This window comes from Lepisosteus platostomus, chromosome 23 (assembly GCF_059453375.1).
Source record: "Lepisosteus platostomus isolate fLepPlt1 chromosome 23, fLepPlt1.hap1, whole genome shotgun sequence".
In the NCBI taxonomy this organism is placed as follows: domain Eukaryota; kingdom Metazoa; phylum Chordata; class Actinopteri; order Semionotiformes; family Lepisosteidae; genus Lepisosteus; species Lepisosteus platostomus.
In genome coordinates this window covers 2,882,036-2,904,965 of record NC_142633.1, presented here as the reverse complement: position 1 = coordinate 2,904,965, position 22,930 = coordinate 2,882,036, and positions in this window count along the sequence as shown.

The following is a 22,930-nucleotide window of genomic DNA, read 5'->3' as shown; positions in this document are numbered from 1 at the left end:
ACCCTTTCTGCACACTGGGGTTAACAGCTGAACGTGTGGGCTCTTCTGAGCCTTGCTGTTACATGGGGATTCAGTTGTCTGAAAAAACGCGTTTATTTCGGGCTGAAAAACACGTTTTGAAAATTGTGCTGTTACTGCCCCATAACTTACATGGGGTTGACCAAACTTGCAGAAACATGTTTATTTCTGCTGAAAAACACGTTTTGACCGTTTCTGCACACTGGGGTTAAGAGCTGAGTGTGTGGGCTGTTCTGTGACTTGCTGTTACAGTGGGATTCTGAAGTCTGAAAAAACGCGTTTATTTCGGGCTGAAAAACACGTTTTGAAAAGTGTGCTGTTACTGCCCCATAAGTTAAATGGGGGTGACCAAACTTGCAGAAACATGTTTATTTCTGCTGAAAAACACGTTTTGACACTTTCTGCACACTGGGGTTAAGAGCTGAGTGTGTGGGCTCTTCTGAGCCTTGCAGTTACAGTGGGATTCTGAAGACTGAAAAAACGCGTTTATTTCGGGCTGAATAACACGTTTTGAAAAGTGTGCTGTAACTGCCCCATAAGTTAAATGGGGGTGACCAAACTTGCAGAAACATGTTTATTTCTGCTGAAAAACACATTTTGACAACTTCTGCACACTGGGGTTAAGAGCTGAGTGTGTGGGCTCTTCTGAGCCTTGCTGTTACATGGTGATTCAAGTGTTTGAAAAAACGCGTTTATTTCGGGCTGAAAAACACGTTTTGAAACGTGTGCTGTTACTGCCCCATAACTTACATGGGGTTGACCAAACTTGCAGAAACATGTTTATTTCTACTGAAAAACACGTTTTGACACTTTCTGCACACTGGGGTTCAGAGCTGAGTGTGTGGGCTCTTCTGAGCCTTGCTGTTACATGGGGATTCAGTTGTCTGAAAAAACGCGTTTATTTCGGGCTGAAAAAGACGTTTTGAAAATTGTGCTGTTACTGCCCCATAACTTACATGGGGTTGACCAAACTTGCAGAAACATGTTTATTTCTGCTGAAAAACACGTTTTGACCGTTTCTGCACACTGGGGTTAAGAGCTGAGTGTGTGGGCTGTTCTGTGACTTGCTGTTACAGTGGGATTCAGTTGTCTGAAAAAACGCGTTTATTTCGGGCTGAAAAACACGTTTTGAAAAGTGTGCCGCTACTGCCCCATAACTTACATGGAGTTGACCAAACTTGCAGAAACATGTTTATTTCTGCTGAAAAACACGTTTTGACCCTTTCTGCAAACTGGGGTTAAGAGCTGAGTGTGTGGGCTCTTCTGAGCCTTGCTGTTACATGGAGATTCAGTTGTCTGAAAAAACGCGTTTATTTCGGGCTGAAAAACACGTTTTGAAAAGTGTGCTGTTACTGCCCCATAACTTACATGGGGTTGACCAAACTTGCAGAAACATGTTTATTTCTGCTGAAAAACACGTTGTGACCCTTTCTGCACACTGGGGTTAACAGCTGAACGTGTGGGCTCTTCTGAGCCTTGCTGTTACATGGGGATTCAGTTGTCTGAAAAAACGCGTTTATTTCGGGCTGAAAAACACGTTTTGAAAATTGTGCTGTTACTGCCCCATAACTTACATGGGGTTGACCAAACTTGCAGAAACATGTTTATTTCTGCTGAAAAACACGTTTTGACCGTTTCTGCACACTGGGGTTAAGAGCTGAGTGTGTGGGCTGTTCTGTGACTTGCTGTTACAGTGGGATTCTGAAGTCTGAAAAAACGCGTTTATTTCGGGCTGAAAAACACGTTTTGAAAAGTGTGCTGTTACTGCCCCATAAGTTAAATGGGGGTGACCAAACTTGCAGAAACATGTTTATTTCTGCTGAAAAACACGTTTTGCCACTTTCTGCACACTGGGGTTAAGAGCTGAGTGTGTGGGCTCTTCTGAGCCTTGCAGTTACAGTGGGATTCTGAAGACTGAAAAAACGCGTTTATTTCGGGCTGAATAACACGTTTTGAAAAGTGTGCTGTAACTGCCCCATAAGTTAAATGGGGGTGACCAAACTTGCAGAAACATGTTTATTTCTGCTGAAAAACACATTTTGACAACTTCTGCACACTGGGGTTAAGAGCTGAGTGTGTGGGCTCTTCTGAGCCTTGCTGTTACATGGTGATTCAAGTGTTTGAAAAAACGCGTTTATTTCGGGCTGAAAAACACGTTTTGAAACGTGTGCTGTTACTGCCCCATAACTTACATGGGGTTGACCAAACTTGCAGAAACATGTTTATTTCTACTGAAAAACACGTTTTGACACTTTCTGCACACTGGGGTTCAGAGCTGAGTGTGTGGGCTCTTCTGAGCCTTGCTGTTACATGGGGATTCAGTTGTCTGAAAAAACGCGTTTATTTCGGGCTGAAAAACACGTTTTGAAAAGTGTGCCGCTACTGCCCCATAACTTACATGGAGTTGACCAAACTTGCAGAAACATGTTTATTTCTGCTGAAAAACACGTTTTGACCCTTTCTGCACACTGGGGTTAACAGCTGAACGTGTGGGCTCTTCTGAGCCTTGCTGTTACATGGGGATTCAGTTGTCTGAAAAAACGCGTTTATTTCGGGCTGAAAAAGACGTTTTGAAAATTGTGCTGTTACTGCCCCATAACTTACATGGGGTTGACCAAACTTGCAGAAACATGTTTATTTCTGCTGAAAAACACGTTTTGACCGTTTCTGCACACTGGGGTTAAGAGCTGAGTGTGTGGGCTGTTCTGTGACTTGCTGTTACAGTGGGATTCAGTTGTCTGAAAAAACGCGTTTATTTCGGGCTGAAAAACACGTTTTGAAAAGTGTGCCGCTACTGCCCCATAACTTACATGGAGTTGACCAAACTTGCAGAAACATGTTTATTTCTGCTGAAAAACACGTTTTGACCCTTTCTGCAAACTGGGGTTAAGAGCTGAGTGTGTGGGCTCTTCTGAGCCTTGCTGTTACATGGAGATTCAGTTGTCTGAAAAAACGCGTTTATTTCGGGCTGAAAAACACGTTTTGAAAAGTGTGCTGTTACTGCCCCATAACTTACATGGGGTTGACCAAACTTGCAGAAACATGTTTATTTCTGCTGAAAAACACGTTGTGACCCTTTCTGCACACTGGGGTTAACAGCTGAACGTGTGGGCTCTTCTGAGCCTTGCTGTTACATGGGGATTCAGTTGTCTGAAAAAACGCGTTTATTTCGGGCTGAAAAACACGTTTTGAAAATTGTGCTGTTACTGCCCCATAACTTACATGGGGTTGACCAAACTTGCAGAAACATGTTTATTTCTGCTGAAAAACACGTTTTGACCGTTTCTGCACACTGGGGTTAAGAGCTGAGTGTGTGGGCTGTTCTGTGACTTGCTGTTACAGTGGGATTCTGAAGTCTGAAAAAACGCGTTTATTTCGGGCTGAAAAACACGTTTTGAAAAGTGTGCTGTTACTGCCCCATAAGTTAAATGGGGGTGACCAAACTTGCAGAAACATGTTTATTTCTGCTGAAAAACACGTTTTGACACTTTCTGCACACTGGGGTTAAGAGCTGAGTGTGTGGGCTCTTCTGAGCCTTGCAGTTACAGTGGGATTCTGAAGACTGAAAAAACGCGTTTATTTCGGGCTGAATAACACGTTTTGAAAAGTGTGCTGTAACTGCCCCATAAGTTAAATGGGGGTGACCAAACTTGCAGAAACATGTTTATTTCTGCTGAAAAACACATTTTGACAACTTCTGCACACTGGGGTTAAGAGCTGAGTGTGTGGGCTCTTCTGAGCCTTGCTGTTACATGGTGATTCAAGTGTTTGAAAAAACGCGTTTATTTCGGGCTGAAAAACACGTTTTGAAACGTGTGCTGTTACTGCCCCATAACTTACATGGGGTTGACCAAACTTGCAGAAACATGTTTATTTCTACTGAAAAACACGTTTTGACACTTTCTGCACACTGGGGTTCAGAGCTGAGTGTGTGGGCTCTTCTGAGCCTTGCTGTTACATGGGGATTCAGTTGTCTGAAAAAACGCGTTTATTTCGGGCTGAAAAACACGTTTTGAAAAGTGTGCCGCTACTGCCCCATAACTTACATGGAGTTGACCAAACTTGCAGAAACATGTTTATTTCTGCTTAAAAACACGTTTTGACCCTTTCTGCACACTGGGGTTAACAGCTGAACGTGTGGGCTCTTCTGAGCCTTGCTGTTACATGGGGATTCAGTTGTCTGAAAAAACGCGTTTATTTCGGGCTGAAAAAGACGTTTTGAAAATTGTGCTGTTACTGCCCCATAACTTACATGGGGTTGACCAAACTTGCAGAAACATGTTTATTTCTGCTGAAAAACACGTTTTGACCGTTTCTGCACACTGGGGTTAAGAGCTGAGTGTGTGGGCTGTTCTGTGACTTGCTGTTACAGTGGGATTCAGTTGTCTGAAAAAACGCGTTTATTTCGGGCTGAAAAACACGTTTTGAAAAGTGTGCCGCTACTGCCCCATAACTTACATGGAGTTGACCAAACTTGCAGAAACATGTTTATTTCTGCTGAAAAACACGTTTTGACCCTTTCTGCAAACTGGGGTTAAGAGCTGAGTGTGTGGGCTCTTCTGAGCCTTGCTGTTACATGGAGATTCAGTTGTCTGAAAAAACGCGTTTATTTCGGGCTGAAAAACACGTTTTGAAAAGTGTGCTGTTACTGCCCCATAACTTACATGGGGTTGACCAAACTTGCAGAAACATGTTTATTTCTGCTGAAAAACACGTTGTGACCCTTTCTGCACACTGGGGTTAACAGCTGAACGTGTGGGCTCTTCTGAGCCTTGCTGTTACATGGGGATTCAGTTGTCTGAAAAAACGCGTTTATTTCGGGCTGAAAAACACGTTTTGAAACGTGTGCTGTTACTGCCCCATAACTTACATGGGGTTGACCAAACTTGCAGAAACATGTTTATTTCTGCTGAAAAACACGTTTTGACCGTTTCTGCACACTGGGGTTAAGAGCTGAGTGTGTGGGCTGTTCTGTGACTTGCTGTTACAGTGGGATTCTGAAGTCTGAAAAAACGCGTTTATTTCGGGCTGAAAAACACGTTTTGAAAAGTGTGCTGTTACTGCCCCATAAGTTAAATGGGGGTGACCAAACTTGCAGAAACATGTTTATTTCTGCTGAAAAACACGTTTTGACACTTTCTGCACACTGGGGTTAAGAGCTGAGTGTGTGGGCTCTTCTGAGCCTTGCAGTTACATTGGGATTCTGAAGTCTGAAAAAACACGTTTATTTCGGGTTGAAAAACACGTTTTGAAAAGTGTGCTGTAACTGCCCCATAAGTTAAATGGGGGTGACCAAACTTGCAGAAACATGTTTATTTCTACTGAAAAACACATTTTGACAACTTCTGCACAATGGGGTTAAGAGCTGAGTGTGTGGGCTCTTCTGAGCCTTGCTGTTACATGGGGATTCAAGTGTCTGAAAAAACGCGTTTATTTCGGGCTGAAAAACACGTTTTGAAACGTGTGCTGTTACTGCCCCATAACTTACATGGGGTTGACCAAACTTGCAGAAACATGTTTATTTCTACTGAAAAACACGTTTTGACACTTTCTGCACACTGGGGTTCAGAGCTGAGTGTGTGGGCTCTTCTGAGCCTTGCTGTTACATGGGGATTCAAGTGTCTGAAAAAACGCGTTTATTTCGGGCTGAAAAACACGTTTTGAAAATTTTGCTGTTACTGCCCCATAACTTACATGGGGTTGACCAAACTTGCAGAAACATGTTTATTTCTGCTGAAAAACACGTTTTGACACTTTCTGCACACTGGGGTTAAGAGCTGAGTGTGTGGGCTCTTCTGAGCCTTGCAGTTACATTGGGATTCTGAAGTCTGAAAAAACGCGTTTATTTCGGGCTGAAAAACACGTTTTGAATAGTGTGCTGTAACTGCCCCATAAGTTAAATGGGGGTGACCAAACTTGCAGAAACATGTTTATTTCTGCTGAAAAACACATTTTGACAACTTCTGCACACTGGGGTTAAGAGCTGAGTGTGTGGGCTCTTCTGAGCCTTCCTGTTACATAGGGATTCAAGTGTCTGAAAAAACGCGTTTATTTCGGGCTGAAAAACACGTTTTGAAACATGTGCTGTTACTGCCCCATAACTTACATGGGGTTGACCAAACTTGCAGAAACATGTTTATTTCTACTGAAAAACACGTTTTGACACTTTCTGCACACTGGGGTTCAGAGCTGAGTGTGTGGGCTCTTCTGAGCCTTGCTGTTACATGGGGATTCAGTTGTCTGAAAAAACGCGTTTATTTCGGGCTGAAAAACACGTTTTGAAAAGTGTGCCGCTACTGCCCCATAACTTACATGGAGTTGACCAAACATGCAGAAACATGTTTATTTCTGCTGAAAAACACGTTTTGACCCTTTCTGCACACTGGGGTTAAGAGCTGAGTGTGTGGGCTCTTCTGAGTTTTGCTGTTACATGGAAATTCAGTTGTCTGAAAAAACGCGTTTATTTCGGGCTGAAAAACACGTTTTGAAAAGTGTGCTGTTACTGCCCCATAACTTACATGGGGTTGACCAAACTTGCAGAAACATGTTTATTTCTGCTGAAAAACACGTTGTGACCCTTTCTGCACACTGGGGTTAACAGCTGAACGTGTGGGCTCTTCTGAGCCTTGCTGTTACATGGGGATTCAGTTGTCTGAAAAAACGCGTTTATTTCGGGCTGAAAAACTCGTTTTGAAAATTTTGCTGTTACTGCCCCATAACTTACATGGGGTTGACCAAACTTGCAGAAACATGTTTATTTCTGCTGAAAAACACGTTCTGACCCTTTCTGCACACTGGGGTTAAGAGCTGAGTGTGTGGGCTCTTCTGAGACTTGCTGTTACATTGGAATTCAGTTGTCTGAAAAATCGCGTTTATTTCGGGCTGAAAAACACGTTTTGAAAAGTGTGCCGTTACTGCCCCATAACTTACATGGGGTTGACCAAACTTGCAGAAACATGTTTATTTGTGTAGAAAAACACGTTTTGACACTTTCTGCACACTGGGGTTAAGAGCTGAGTGTGTGGGCTCTTCTGAGACTTGCTGTTACATGGGGATTCAGTTGTCTGAAAAATCGCGTTTATTTCGGGCTGAAAAACACGTTTTGAAACATGTGCTGTTACTGCCCCATAACTTACATGGGGTTGACCAAACTTGCAGAAACATGTTTATTTCTACTGAAAAACACGTTTTGACACTTTCTGCACACTGGGGTTCAGAGCTGAGTGTGTGGGCTCTTCTGAGCCTTGCTGTTACATGGGGATTCAGTTGTCTGAAAAAACGCGTTTATTTCGGGCTGAAAAACACGTTTTGAAAAGTGTGCCGCTACTGCCCCATAACTTACATGGAGTTGACCAAACTTGCAGAAACATGTTTATTTCTGCTGAAAAACACGTTTTGACCCTTTCTGCACACTGGGGTTAACAGCTGAACGTGTGGGCTCTTCTGAGCCTTGCTGTTACATGGGGATTCAGTTGTCTGAAAAAACGCGTTTATTTCGGGCTGAAAAAGACGTTTTGAAAATTGTGCTGTTACTGCCCCATAACTTACATGGGGTTGACCAAACTTGCAGAAACATGTTTATTTCTGCTGAAAAACACGTTTTGACCGTTTCTGCACACTGGGGTTAAGAGCTGAGTGTGTGGGCTGTTCTGTGACTTGCTGTTACAGTGGGATTCAGTTGTCTGAAAAAACGCGTTTATTTCGGGCTGAAAAACACGTTTTGAAAAGTGTGCTGTTACTGCCCCATAACTTACATGGGGTTGACCAAACTTGCAGAAACATGTTTATTTCTGCTGAAAAACACGTTGTGACCCTTTCTGCACACTGGGGTTAACAGCTGAACGTGTGGGCTCTTCTGAGCCTTGCTGTTACATGGGGATTCAGTTGTCTGAAAAAACGCGTTTATTTCGGGCTGAAAAACACGTTTTGAAAATTGTGCTGTTACTGCCCCATAATTTACATGGGGTTGACCAAACTTGCAGAAACATGTTTATTTCTGCTGAAAAACACGTTTTGACCGTTTCTGCACACTGGGGTTAAGAGCTGAGTGTGTGGGCTGTTCTGTGACTTGCTGTTACAGTGGGATTCTGAAGTCTGAAAAAACGCGTTTATTTCGGGCTGAAAAACACGTTTTGAAAAGTGTGCTGTTACTGCCCCATAAGTTAAATGGGGGTGACCAAACTTGCAGAAACATGTTTATTTCTGCTGAAAAACACGTTTTGACACTTTCTGCACACTGGGGTTAAGAGCTGAGTGTGTGGGCTCTTCTGAGCCTTGCAGTTACAGTGGGATTCTGAAGACTGAAAAAACGCGTTTATTTCGGGCTGAATAACACGTTTTGAAAAGTGTGCTGTAACTGCCCCATAAGTTAAATGGGGGTGACCAAACTTGCAGAAACATGTTTATTTCTGCTGAAAAACACATTTTGACAACTTCTGCACACTGGGGTTAAGAGCTGAGTGTGTGGGCTCTTCTGAGCCTTGCTGTTACATGGTGATTCAAGTGTTTGAAAAAACGCGTTTATTTCGGGCTGAAAAACACGTTTTGAAACGTGTGCTGTTACTGCCCCATAACTTACATGGGGTTGACCAAACTTGCAGAAACATGTTTATTTCTGCTGAAAAACACGTTGTGACCCTTTCTGCACACTGGGGTTAACAGCTGAACGTGTGGGCTCTTCTGAGCCTTGCTGTTACATGGGGATTCAAGTGTCTGAAAAAACGCGTTTATTTCGGGCTGAAAAACACGTTTTGAAACGTGTGCTGTTACTGCCCAATAACTTACATGGGGTTGACCAAACTTGCAGAAACATGTTTATTTCTACTGAAAAACACGTTTTGACACTTTCTGCACACTGGGGTTCAGAGCTGAGTGTGTGGGCTCTTCTGAGCCTTGCTGTTACATGGGGATTCAGTTGTCTGAAAAAACGCGTTTATTTCGGGCTGAAAAACACGTTTTGAAACGTGTGCTGTTACTGCCCCATAACTTACATGGGGTTGACCAAACTTGCAGAAACATGTTTATTTCTGCTGAAAAACACGTTTTGACCGTTTCTGCACACTGGGGTTAAGAGCTGAGTGTGTGGGCTGTTCTGTGACTTGCTGTTACAGTGGGATTCTGAAGTCTGAAAAAACGCGTTTATTTCGGGCTGAAAAACACGTTTTGAAAAGTGTGCTGTTACTGCCCCATAAGTTAAATGGGGGTGACCAAACTTGCAGAAACATGTTTATTTCTGCTGAAAAACACGTTTTGACACTTTCTGCACACTGGGGTTAAGAGCTGAGTGTGTGGGCTCTTCTGAGCCTTACAGTTACATTGGGATTCTGAAGTCTGAAAAAACACGTTTATTTCGGGTTGAAAAACACGTTTTGAAAAGTGTGCTGTAACTGCCCCATAAGTTAAATGGGGGTGACCAAACTTGCAGAAACATGTTTATTTCTACTGAAAAACACATTTTGACAACTTCTGCACAATGGGGTTAAGAGCTGAGTGTGTGGGCTCTTCTGAGCCTTGCTGTTACATGGGGATTCAAGTGTCTGAAAAAACGCGTTTATTTCGGGCTGAAAAACACGTTTTGAAACGTGTGCTGTTACTGCCCCATAACTTACATGGGGTTGACCAAACTTGCAGAAACATGTTTATTTCTACTGAAAAACACGTTTTGACACTTTCTGCACACTGGGGTTCAGAGCTGAGTGTGTGGGCTCTTCTGAGCCTTGCTGTTACATGGGGATTCAAGTGTCTGAAAAAACGCGTTTATTTCGGGCTGAAAAACACGTTTTGAAAATTTTGCTGTTACTGCCCCATAACTTACATGGGGTTGACCAAACTTGCAGAAACATGTTTATTTCTGCTGAAAAACACGTTTTGACACTTTCTGCACACTGGGGTTAAGAGCTGAGTGTGTGGGCTCTTCTGAGCCTTGCAGTTACATTGGGATTCTGAAGTCTGAAAAAACGCGTTTATTTCGGGCTGAAAAACACATTTTGAATAGTGTGCTGTAACTGCCCCATAAGTTAAATGGGGGTGACCAAACTTGCAGAAACATGTTTATTTCTGCTGAAAAACACATTTTGACAACTTCTGCACACTGGGGTTAAGAGCTGAGTGTGTGGGCTCTTCTGAGCCTTCCTGTTACATGGGGATTCAAGTGTCTGAAAAAACGCGTTTATTTCGGGCTGAAAAACACGTTTTGAAACATGTGCTGTTACTGCCCCATAACTTACATGGGGTTGACCAAACTTGCAGAAACATGTTTATTTCTACTGAAAAACACGTTTTGACACTTTCTGCACACTGGGGTTCAGAGCTGAGTGTGTGGGCTCTTCTGAGCCTTGCTGTTACATGGGGATTCAGTTGTCTGAAAAAACGCGTTTATTTCGGGCTGAAAAAGACGTTTTGAAAATTGTGCTGTTACTGCCCCATAACTTACATGGGGTTGACCAAACTTGCAGAAACATGTTTATTTCTGCTGAAAAACACGTTTTGACCGTTTCTGCACACTGGGATTAAGAGCTGAGTGTGTGGGCTGTTCTGTGACTTGCTGTTACAGTGGGATTCAGTTGTCTGAAAAAACGCGTTTATTTCGGGCTGAAAAACACGTTTTGAAAAGTGTGCCGCTACTGCCCCATAACTTACATGGAGTTGACCAAACTTGCAGAAACATGTTTATTTCTGCTGAAAAACACGTTTTGACCCTTTCTGCAAACTGGGGTTAAGAGCTGAGTGTGTGGGCTCTTCTGAGCCTTGCTGTTACATGGAGATTCAGTTGTCTGAAAAAACGCGTTTATTTCGGGCTGAAAAACACGTTTTGAAAAGTGTGCTGTTACTGCCCCATAACTTACATGGGGTTGACCAAACTTGCAGAAACATGTTTATTTCTGCTGAAAAACACGTTCTGACCCTTTCTGCACACTGGGGTTAAGAGCTGAGTGTGTGGGCTCTTCTGAGCCTTGCTGTTACATGGAGATTCAGTTGTCTGAAAAAACGCGTTTATTTCGGGCTGAAAAAAACGTTTTGAAAAGTGTGCTGTTACTGCCCCATAACTTACATGGGGTTGACCAAACTTGCAGAAACATGTTTATTTCTGCTGAAAAACACGTTGTGACCCTTTCTGCACACTGGGGTTAACAGCTGAACGTGTGGGCTCTTCTGAGCCTTGCTGTTACATGGGGATTCAGTTGTCTGAAAAAACGCGTTTATTTCGGGCTGAAAAACACGTTTTGAAAATTGTGCTGTTACTGCCCCATAACTTACATGGGGTTGACCAAACTTGCAGAAACATGTTTATTTCTGCTGAAAAACACGTTTTGACCGTTTCTGCACACTGGGGTTAAGAGCTGAGTGTGTGGGCTGTTCTGTGACTTGCTGTTACAGTGGGATTCTGAAGTCTGAAAAAACGCGTTTATTTCGGGCTGAAAAACACGTTTTGAAAAGTGTGCTGTTACTGCCCCATAAGTTAAATGGGGGTGACCAAACTTGCAGAAACATGTTTATTTCTGCTAAAAAACACGTTTTGACACTTTCTGCACACTGGGGTTAAGAGCTGAGTGTGTGGGCTCTTCTGAGCCTTGCAGTTACAGTGGGATTCTGAAGACTGAAAAAACGCGTTTATTTCGGGCTGAATAACACGTTTTGAAAAGTGTGCTGTAACTGCCCCATAAGTTAAATGGGGGTGACCAAACTTGCAGAAACATGTTTATTTCTGCTGAAAAACACATTTTGACAACTTCTGCACACTGGGGTTAAGAGCTGAGTGTGTGGGCTCTTCTGAGCCTTGCTGTTACATGGTGATTCAAGTGTTTGAAAAAACGCGTTTATTTCGGGCTGAAAAACACGTTTTGAAACGTGTGCTGTTACTGCCCCATAACTTACATGGGGTTGACCAAACTTGCAGAAACATGTTTATTTCTACTGAAAAACACGTTTTGACACTTTCTGCACACTGGGGTTCAGAGCTGAGTGTGTGGGCTCTTCTGAGCCTTGCTGTTACATGGGGATTCAGTTGTCTGAAAAAACGCGTTTATTTCGGGCTGAAAAACACGTTTTGAAAAGTGTGCCGCTACTGCCCCATAACTTACATGGAGTTGACCAAACTTGCAGAAACATGTTTATTTCTGCTGAAAAACACGTTGTGACCCTTTCTGCACACTGGGGTTAACAGCTGAACGTGTGGGCTCTTCTGAGCCTTGCTGTTACATGGGGATTCAGTTGTCTGAAAAAACGCGTTTATTTCGGGCTGAAAAACACGTTTTGAAAATTGTGCTGTTACTGCCCCATAACTTACATGGGGTTGACCAAACTTGCAGAAACATGTTTATTTCTGCTGAAAAACACGTTTTGACCGTTTCTGCACACTGGGGTTAAGAGCTGAGTGTGTGGGCTGTTCTGTGACTTGCTGTTACAGTGGGATTCAGTTGTCTGAAAAAACGCGTTTATTTCGGGCTGAAAAACACGTTTTGAAAAGTGTGCCGCTACTGCCCCATAACTTACATGGAGTTGACCAAACTTGCAGAAACATGTTTATTTCTGCTGAAAAACACGTTTTGACACTTTCTGCACACTGGGGTTAAGAGCTGAGTGTGTGGGCTCTTCTGAGCCTTGCTGTTACATGGAGATTCAGTTGTCTGAAAAAACGCGTTTATTTCGGGCTGAAAAAAACGTTTTGAAAAGTGTGCTGTTACTGCCCCATAACTTACATGGGGTTGACCAAACTTGCAGAAACATGTTTATTTCTGCTGAAAAACACGTTGTGACCCTTTCTGCACACTGGGGTTAACAGCTGAACGTGTGGGCTCTTCTGAGCCTTGCTGTTACATGGGGATTCAGTTGTCTGAAAAAACGCGTTTATTTCGGGCTGAAAAACACGTTTTGAAAATTGTGCTGTTACTGCCCCATAACTTACATGGGGTTGACCAAACTTGCAGAAACATGTTTATTTCTGCTGAAAAACACGTTTTGACCGTTTCTGCACACTGGGGTTAAGAGCTGAGTGTGTGGGCTGTTCTGTGACTTGCTGTTACAGTGGGATTCAGTTGTCTGAAAAAACGCGTTTATTTCGGGCTGAAAAACACGTTTTGAAAAGTGTGCTGTTACTGCCCCATAAGTTAAATGGGGGTGACCAAACTTGCAGAAACATGTTTATTTCTGCTAAAAAACACGTTTTGACACTTTCTGCACACTGGGGTTAAGAGCTGAGTGTGTGGGCTCTTCTGAGCCTTGCAGTTACAGTGGGATTCTGAAGACTGAAAAAACGCGTTTATTTCGGGCTGAATAACACGTTTTGAAAAGTGTGCTGTAACTGCCCCATAAGTTAAATGGGGGTGACCAAACTTGCAGAAACATGTTTATTTCTGCTGAAAAACACATTTTGACAACTTCTGCACACTGGGGTTAAGAGCTGAACGTGTGGGCTCTTCTGAGCCTTGCTGTTACATGGGGATTCAAGTGTCTGAAAAAACGCGTTTATTTCGGGCTGAAAAACACGTTTTGAAACGTGTGCTGTTACTGCCCAATAACTTACATGGGGTTGACCAAACTTGCAGAAACATGTTTATTTCTACTGAAAAACACGTTTTGACACTTTCTGCACACTGGGGTTCAGAGCTGAGTGTGTGGGCTCTTCTGAGCCTTGCTGTTACATGGGGATTCAGTTGTCTGAAAAAACGCGTTTATTTCGGGCTGAAAAACACGTTTTGAAACGTGTGCTGTTACTGCCCCATAACATACATGGGGTTGACCAAACTTGCAGAAACATGTTTATTTCTGCTGAAAAACACGTTTTGACCGTTTCTGCACACTGGGGTTAAGAGCTGAGTGTGTGGGCTGTTCTGTGACTTGCTGTTACAGTGGGATTCTGAAGTCTGAAAAAACGCGTTTATTTCGGGCTGAAAAACACGTTTTGAAAAGTGTGCTGTTACTGCCCCATAAGTTAAATGGGGGTGACCAAACTTGCAGAAACATGTTTATTTCTGCTGAAAAACACGTTTTGACACTTTCTGCACACTGGGGTTAAGAGCTGAGTGTGTGGGCTCTTCTGAGCCTTGCAGTTACATTGGGATTCTGAAGTCTGAAAAAACACGTTTATTTCGGGTTGAAAAACACGTTTTGAAAAGTGTGCTGTAACTGCCCCATAAGTTAAATGGGGGTGACCAAACTTGCAGAAACATGTTTATTTCTACTGAAAAACACATTTTGACAACTTCTGCACAATGGGGTTAAGAGCTGAGTGTGTGGGCTCTTCTGAGCCTTGCTGTTACATGGGGATTCAAGTGTCTGAAAAAACGCGTTTATTTCGGGCTGAAAAACACGTTTTGAAACGTGTGCTGTTACTGCCCCATAACTTACATGGGGTTGACCAAACTTGCAGAAACATGTTTATTTCTACTGAAAAACACGTTTTGACACTTTCTGCACACTGGGGTTCAGAGCTGAGTGTGTGGGCTCTTCTGAGCCTTGCTGTTACATGGGGATTCAAGTGTCTGAAAAAACGCGTTTATTTCGGGCTGAAAAACACGTTTTGAAAATTTTGCTGTTACTGCCCCATAACTTACATGGGGTTGACCAAACTTGCAGAAACATGTTTATTTCTGCTGAAAAACACGTTTTGACACTTTCTGCACACTGGGGTTAAGAGCTGAGTGTGTGGGCTCTTCTGAGCCTTGCAGTTACATTGGGATTCTGAAGTCTGAAAAAACGCGTTTATTTCGGGCTGAAAAACACGTTTTGAATAGTGTGCTGTAACTGCCCCATAAGTTAAATGGGGGTGACCAAACTTGCAGAAACATGTTTATTTCTGCTGAAAAACACATTTTGACAACTTCTGCACACTGGGGTTAAGAGCTGAGTGTGTGGGCTCTTCTGAGCCTTCCTGTTACATGGGGATTCAAGTGTCTGAAAAAACGCGTTTATTTCGGGCTGAAAAACACGTTTTGAAACACGTGCTGTTACTGCCCCATAACTTACATGGGGTTGACCAAACTTGCAGAAACATGTTTATTTGTGTAGAAAAACACGTTTTGACACTTTCTGCACACTGGGGTTAAGAGCTGAGTGTGTGGGCTCTTCTGAGACTTGCTGTTACATGGGGATTCAGTTGTCTGAAAAATCGCGTTTATTTCGGGCTGAAAAACACGTTTTGAAACATGTGCTGTTACTGACCCATAACTTACATGGGGTTGACCAAACTTGCAGAAACATGTTTATTTCTGCTGAAAAACACGTTGTGACCCTTTCTGCACACTGGGGTTAACAGCTGAACGTGTGGGCTCTTCTGAGCCTTGCTGTTACATGGGGATTCAGTTGTCTGAAAAAACGCGTTTATTTCGGGCTGAAAAACTCGTTTTGAAAATTTTGCTGTTACTGCCCCATAACTTACATGGGGTTGACCAAACTTGCAGAAACATGTTTATTTCTGCTGAAAAACACGTTCTGACCCTTTCTGCACACTGGGGTTAAGAGCTGAGTGTGTGGGCTCTTCTGAGACTTGCTGTTACATTGGAATTCAGTTGTCTGAAAAATCGCGTTTATTTCGGGCTGAAAAACACGTTTTGAAAAGTGTGCCGTTACTGCCCCATAACTTACATGGGGTTGACCAAACTTGCAGAAACATGTTTATTTGTGTAGAAAAACACGTTTTGACACTTTCTGCACACTGGGGTTAAGAGCTGAGTGTGTGGGCTCTTCTGAGACTTGCTGTTACATGGGGATTCAGTTGTCTGAAAAATCGCGTTTATTTCGGGCTGAAAAACACGTTTTGAAACATGTGCTGTTACTGCCCCATAACTTACGTGGGGTTGACCAAACTTGCAGAAACATGTTTATTTCTACTGAAAAACCCGTTTTGACACTTTCTGCTCACTGGGGTTCAGAGCTGAGTGTGTGGGCTCTTCTGAGCCTTGCTGTTACATGGGGATTCAGTTGTCTGAAAAAACGCGTTTATTTCGGGCTGAAAAACACGTTTTGAAAAGTGTGCCGCTACTGCCCCATAACTTACATGGAGTTGACCAAACTTGCAGAAACATGTTTATTTCTGCTGAAAAACACGTTTTGACCCTTTCTGCACACTGGGGTTAACAGCTGAACGTGTGGGCTCTTCTGAGCCTTGCTGTTACATGGGGATTCAGTTGTCTGAAAAAACGCGTTTATTTCGGGCTGAAAAAGACGTTTTGAAAATTGTGCTGTTACTGCCCCATAACTTACATGGGGTTGACCAAACTTGCAGAAACATGTTTATTTCTGCTGAAAAACACGTTTTGACCGTTTCTGCACACTGGGGTTAAGAGCTGAGTGTGTGGGCTGTTCTGTGACTTGCTGTTACAGTGGGATTCAGTTGTCTGAAAAAACGCGTTTATTTCGGGCTGAAAAACAGGTTTTGAAAAGTGTGCCGCTACTGCCCCATAACTTACATGGAGTTGACCAAACTTGCAGAAACATGTTTATTTCTGCTGAAAAACACGTTTTGACCCTTTCTGCAAACTGGGGTTAAGAGCTGAGTGTGTGGGCTCTTCTGAGCCTTGCTGTTACATGGAGATTCAGTTGTCTGAAAAAACGCGTTTATTTCGGGCTGAAAAACACGTTTTGAAAAGTGTGCTGTTACTGCCCCATAACTTACATGGGGTTGACCAAACTTGCAGAAACATGTTTATTTCTGCTGAAAAACACGTTGTGACCCTTTCTGCACACTGGGGTTAAGAGCTGAGTGTGTGGGCTCTTCTGAGCCTTGCTGTTACATGGAGATTCAGTTGTCTGAAAAAACGCGTTTATTTCGGGCTGAAAAAAACGTTTTGAAAAGTGTGCTGTTACTGCCCCATAACTTACATGGGGTTGACCAAACTTGCAGAAACATGTTTATTTCTGCTGAAAAACACGTTGTGACCCTTTCTGCACACTGGGGTTAACAGCTGAACGTGTGGGCTCTTCTGAGCCTTGCTGTTACATGGGGATTCAGTTGTCTGAAAAAACGCGTTTATTTCGGGCTGAAAAACACGTTTTGAAAATTTTGCTGTTACTGCCCCATAACTTACATGGGGTTGACCAAACTTGCAGAAACATGTTTATTTCTGCTGAAAAACACGTTCTGACCCTTTCTGCACACTGGGGTTAAGAGCTGAGTGTGTGGTCTCTTCTGAGCCTTGCAGTTACAGTGGGATTCTGAAGTCAGAAAAAACGCGTTTATTTCGGGCTGAAAAACACGTTTTGAAAAGTGTGCTGTTACTTCCCCATAACTTACATGGGGTTGACCAAACTTGCAGAAACATGTTTATTTCTGCTGAAAAACACGTTTTGACCTTTTCTGCACACTGGGGTTAAGAGCTGAGTGTGTGGCCTCTTCTGAGACTTGCTGTTACATGGGGATTCAGTTGTCTGAAAAATCGCGTTTATTTCGGGCTGAAAAACACGTTTTGAAACATGTGCTGTTACTGCCCCATAACTTACATAGGGTTGACCAAACTTGCAGAAACATGTTTATTTCTACTGAAAAACACGTTTTGACACTTTCTGCACACTGGGGTTCAGAGCTGAGTGTGTGGGCTCTTCTGAGCCTTGCTGTTACATGGGGATTCAGTTGTCTGAAAAAACGCGTTTATTTCGGGCTGAAAAACACGTTTTGAAACGTGTGCTGTTACTGCCCCATAACTTACATGGGGTTGACCAAACTTGCAGAAACATGTTTATTTCTGCTGAAAAACACGTTTTGACCGTTTCTGCACACTGGGGTTAAGAGCTGAGTGTGTGGGCTGTTCTGTGACTTGCTGTTACAGTGGGATTCTGAAGTCTGAAAAAACGCGTTTATTTCGGGCTGAAAAACACGTTTTGAAAAGTGTGCTGTTACTGCCCCATAAGTTAAATGGGGGTGACCAAACTTGCAGAAACATGTTTATTTCTGCTGAAAAACACGTTTTGACACTTTCTGCACACTGGGGTTAAGAGCTGAGTGTGTGGGCTCTTCTGAGCCTTGCAGTTACATTGGGATTCTGAAGTCTGAAAAAACACGTTTATTTCGGGCTGAAAAACACGTTTTGAAAAGTGTGCTGTAACTGCCCCATAAGTTAAATGGGGGTGACCAAACTTGCAGAAACATGTTTATTTCTACTGAAAAACACATTTTGACAACTTCTGCACAATGGGGTTAAGAGCTGAGTGTGTGGGCTCTTCTGAGCCTTGCTGTTACATGGGGATTCAAGTGTCTGAAAAAACGCGTTTATTTCGGGCTGAAAAACACGTTTTGAAACGTGTGCTGTTACTGCCCCATAACTTACATGGGGTTGACCAAACTTGCAGAAACATGTTTATTTCTACTGAAAAACACGTTTTGACACTTTCTGCACACTGGGGTTCAGAGCTGAGTGTGTGGGCTCTTCTGAGCCTTGCTGTTACATGGGGATTCAGTTGTCTGAAAAAACGCGTTTATTTCGGGCTGAAAAACACGTTTTGAAAAGTGTGCCGCTACTGCCCCATAACTTACATGGAGTTGACCAAACTTGCAGAAACATGTTTATTTCTGCTGAAAAACACGTTTTGACCCTTTCTGCACACTGGGGTTAAGAGCTGAGTGTGTGGGCTCTTCTGAGTTTTGCTGTTACATGGAGATTCAGTTGTCTGAAAAAACGCGTTTATTTCGGGCTGAAAAACACGTTTTGAAAAGTGTGCTGTTACTGCCCCATAACTTACATGGGGTTGACCAAACTTGCAGAAACATGTTTATTTCTGCTGAAAAACACGTTGTGACCCTTTCTGCACACTGGGGTTAACAGCTGAACGTGTGGGCTCTTCTGAGCCTTGCTGTTACATGGGGATTCAGTTGTCTGAAAAAACGCGTTTATTTCGGGCTGAAAAACACGTTTTGAAAATTTTGCTGTTACTGCCCCATAACTTACATGGGGTTGACCAAACTTGCAGAAACATGTTTATTTCTGCTGAAAAACACGTTCTGACCCTTTCTGCACACTGGGGTTAAGAGCTGAGTGTGTGGGCTCTTCTGAGACTTGCTGTTACATTGGAATTCAGTTGTCTGAAAAATCGCGTTTATTTCGGGCTGAAAAACACGTTTTGAAAAGTGTGCCGTTACTGCCCCATAACTTACATGGGGTTGACCAAACTTGCAGAAACATGTTTATTTGTGTAGAAAAACACGTTTTGACACTTTCTGCACACTGGGGTTAAGAGCTGAGTGTGTGGGCTCTTCTGAGACTTGCTGTTACATTGGAATTCAGTTGTCTGAAAAATCGCGTTTATTTCGGGCTGAAAAACACGTTTTGAAACATGTGCTGTTACTGCCCCATAACTTACATGGGGTTGACCAAACTTGCAGAAACATGTTTATTTCTACTGAAAAACACGTTTTGACACTTTCTGCACACTGGGGTTCAGAGCTGAGTGTGTGGGCTCTTCTGAGCCTTGCTGTTACATGGGGATTCAGTTGTCTGAAAAAACGCGTTTATTTCGGGCTGAAAAACACGTTTTGAAAAGTGTGCCGCTACTGCCCCATAACTTACATGGAGTTGATCAAACTTGCAGAAACATGTTTATTTCTGCTGAAAAACACGTTTTGACCCTTTCTGCACACTGGGGTTAACAGCTGAACGTGTGGGCTCTTCTGAGCCTTGCTGTTACATGGGGATTCAGTTGTCTGAAAAAACGCGTTTATTTCGGGCTGAAAAAGACGTTTTGAAAATTGTGCTGTTACTGCCCCATAACTTACATGGGGTTGACCAAACTTACAGAAACATGTTTATTTCTGCTGAAAAACACGTTTTGACCGTTTCTGCACACTGGGGTTAAGAGCTGAGTGTGTGGGCTGTTCTGTGACTTGCTGTTACAGTGGGATTCAGTTGTCTGAAAAAACGCGTTTATTTCGGGCTGAAAAACACGTTTTGAAACGTGTGCTGTTACTGCCCCATAACTTACATGGGGTTGACCAAACTTGCAGAAACATGTTTATTTCTACTGAAAAACACGTTTTGACACTTTCTGCACACTGGGGTTCAGAGCTGAGTGTGTGGGCTCTTCTGAGCCTTGCTGTTACATGGGGATTCAGTTGTCTGAAAAAACGCGTTTATTTCGGGCTGAAAAACACGTTTTGAAAAGTGTGCCGCTACTGCCCCATAACTTACATGGAGTTGACCAAACTTGCAGAAACATGTTTATTTCTGCTGAAAAACACGTTTTGACCCTTTCTGCACACTGGGGTTAAGAGCTGAGTGTGTGGGCTCTTCTGAGTTTTGCTGTTACATGGAGATTCAGTTGTCTGAAAAAACGCGTTTATTTCGGGCTGAAAAACACGTTTTGAAAAGTGTGCTGTTACTGCCCCATAACTTACATGGGGTTGACCAAACTTGCAGAAACATGTTTATTTCTGCTGAAAAACACGTTGTGACCCTTTCTGCACACTGGGGTTAACAGCTGAACGTGTGGGCTCTTCTGAGCCTTGCTGTTACATGGGGATTCAGTTGTCTGAAAAAACGCGTTTATTTCGGGCTGAAAAACACGTTTTGAAAATTTTGCTGTTACTGCCCCATAACTTACATGGGGTTGACCAAACTTGCAGAAACATGTTTATTTCTGCTGAAAAACACGTTCTGACCCTTTCTGCACACTGGGGTTAAGAGCTGAGTGTGTGGGCTCTTCTGAGACTTGCTGTTACATTGGAATTCAGTTGTCTGAAAAATCGCGTTTATTTCGGGCTGAAAAACACGTTTTGAAAAGTGTGCCGTTACTGCCCCATAACTTACATGGGGTTGACCAAACTTGCAGAAACATGTTTATTTGTGTAGAAAAACACGTTTTGACACTTTCTGCACACTGGGGTTAAGAGCTGAGTGTGTGGGCTCTTCTGAGACTTGCTGTTACATGGGGATTCAGTTGTCTGAAAAATCGCGTTTATTTCGGGCTGAAAAACACGTTTTGAAACATGTGCTGTTACTGCCCCATAACTTACATGGGGTTGACCAAACTTGCAGAAACATGTTTATTTCTACTGAAAAACACGTTTTGACACTTTCTGCACACTGGGGTTCAGAGCTGAGTGTGTGGGCTCTTCTGAGCCTTGCTGTTACATGGGGATTCAGTTGTCTGAAAAAACGCGTTTATTTCGGGCTGAAAAACACGTTTTGAAAAGTGTGCCGCTACTGCCCCATAACTTACATGGAGTTGATCAAACTTGCAGAAACATGTTTATTTCTGCTGAAAAACACGTTTTGACCCTTTCTGCACACTGGGGTTAACAGCTGAACGTGTGGGCTCTTCTGAGCCTTGCTGTTACATGGGGATTCAGTTGTCTGAAAAAACGCGTTTATTTCGGGCTGAAAAAGACGTTTTGAAAATTGTGCTGTTACTGCCCCATAACTTACATGGGGTTGACCAAACTTACAGAAACATGTTTATTTCTGCTGAAAAACACGTTTTGACCGTTTCTGCACACTGGGGTTAAGAGCTGAGTGTGTGGGCTGTTCTGTGACTTGCTGTTACAGTGGGATTCAGTTGTCTGAAAAAACGCGTTTATTTCGGGCTGAAAAACACGTTTTGAAAAGTGTGCCGCTACTGCCCCATAACTTACATGGAGTTGACCAAACTTGCAGAAACATGTTTATTTCTGCTGAAAAACACGTTTTGACCCTTTCTGCAAACTGGGGTTAAGAGCTGAGTGTGTGGGCTCTTCTGAGCCTTGCTGTTACATGGAGATTCAGTTGTCTGAAAAAACGCGTTTATTTCGGGCTGAAAAACACGTTTTGAAAAGTGTGCTGTTACTGCCCCATAACTTACATGGGGTTGACCAAACTTGCAGAAACATGTTTATTTCTGCTGAAAAACACGTTGTGACCCTTTCTGCACACTGGGGTTAAGAGCTGAGTGTGTGGGCTCTTCTGAGCCTTGCTGTTACATGGAGATTCAGTTGTCTGAAAAAACGCGTTTATTTCGGGCTGAAAAAAACGTTTTGAAAAGTGTGCTGTTACTGCCCCATAACTTACATGGGGTTGACCAAACTTGCAGAAACATGTTTATTTCTGCTGAAAAACACGTTGTGACCCTTTCTGCACACTGGGGTTAACAGCTGAACGTGTGGGCTCTTCTGAGCCTTGCTGTTACATGGGGATTCAGTTGTCTGAAAAAACGCGTTTATTTCGGGCTGAAAAACACGTTTTGAAAATTGTGCTGTTACTGCCCCATAACTTACATGGGGTTGACCAAACTTGCAGAAACATGTTTATTTCTGCTGAAAAACACGTTTTGACCGTTTCTGCACACTGGGGTTAAGAGCTGAGTGTGTGGGCTGTTCTGTGACTTGCTGTTACAGTGGGATTCTGAAGTCTGAAAAAACGCGTTTATTTCGGGCTGAAAAACACGTTTTGAAAAGTGTGCTGTTACTGCCCCATAAGTTAAATGGGGGTGACCAAACTTGCAGAAACATGTTTATTTCTGCTAAAAAACACGTTTTGACACTTTCTGCACACTGGGGTTAAGAGCTGAGTGTGTGGGCTCTTCTGAGCCTTGCAGTTACAGTGGGATTCTGAAGACTGAAAAAACGCGTTTATTTCGGGCTGAATAACACGTTTTGAAAAGTGTGCTGTAACTGCCCCATAAGTTAAATGGGGGTGACCAAACTTGCAGAAACATGTTTATTTCTGCTGAAAAACACGTTTTGACCCTTTCTGCACACTGGGGTTAAGAGCTGAGTGTGTGGGCTCTTCTGAGTTTTGCTGTTACATGGAGATTCAGTTGTCTGAAAAAACGCGTTTATTTCGGGCTGAAAAACACGTTTTGAAAAGTGTGCTGTTACTGCCCCATAACTTACATGGGGTTGACCAAACTTGCAGAAACATGTTTATTTCTGCTGAAAAACACGTTGTGACCCTTTCTGCACACTGGGGTTAACAGCTGAACGTGTGGGCTCTTCTGAGCCTTGCTGTTACAT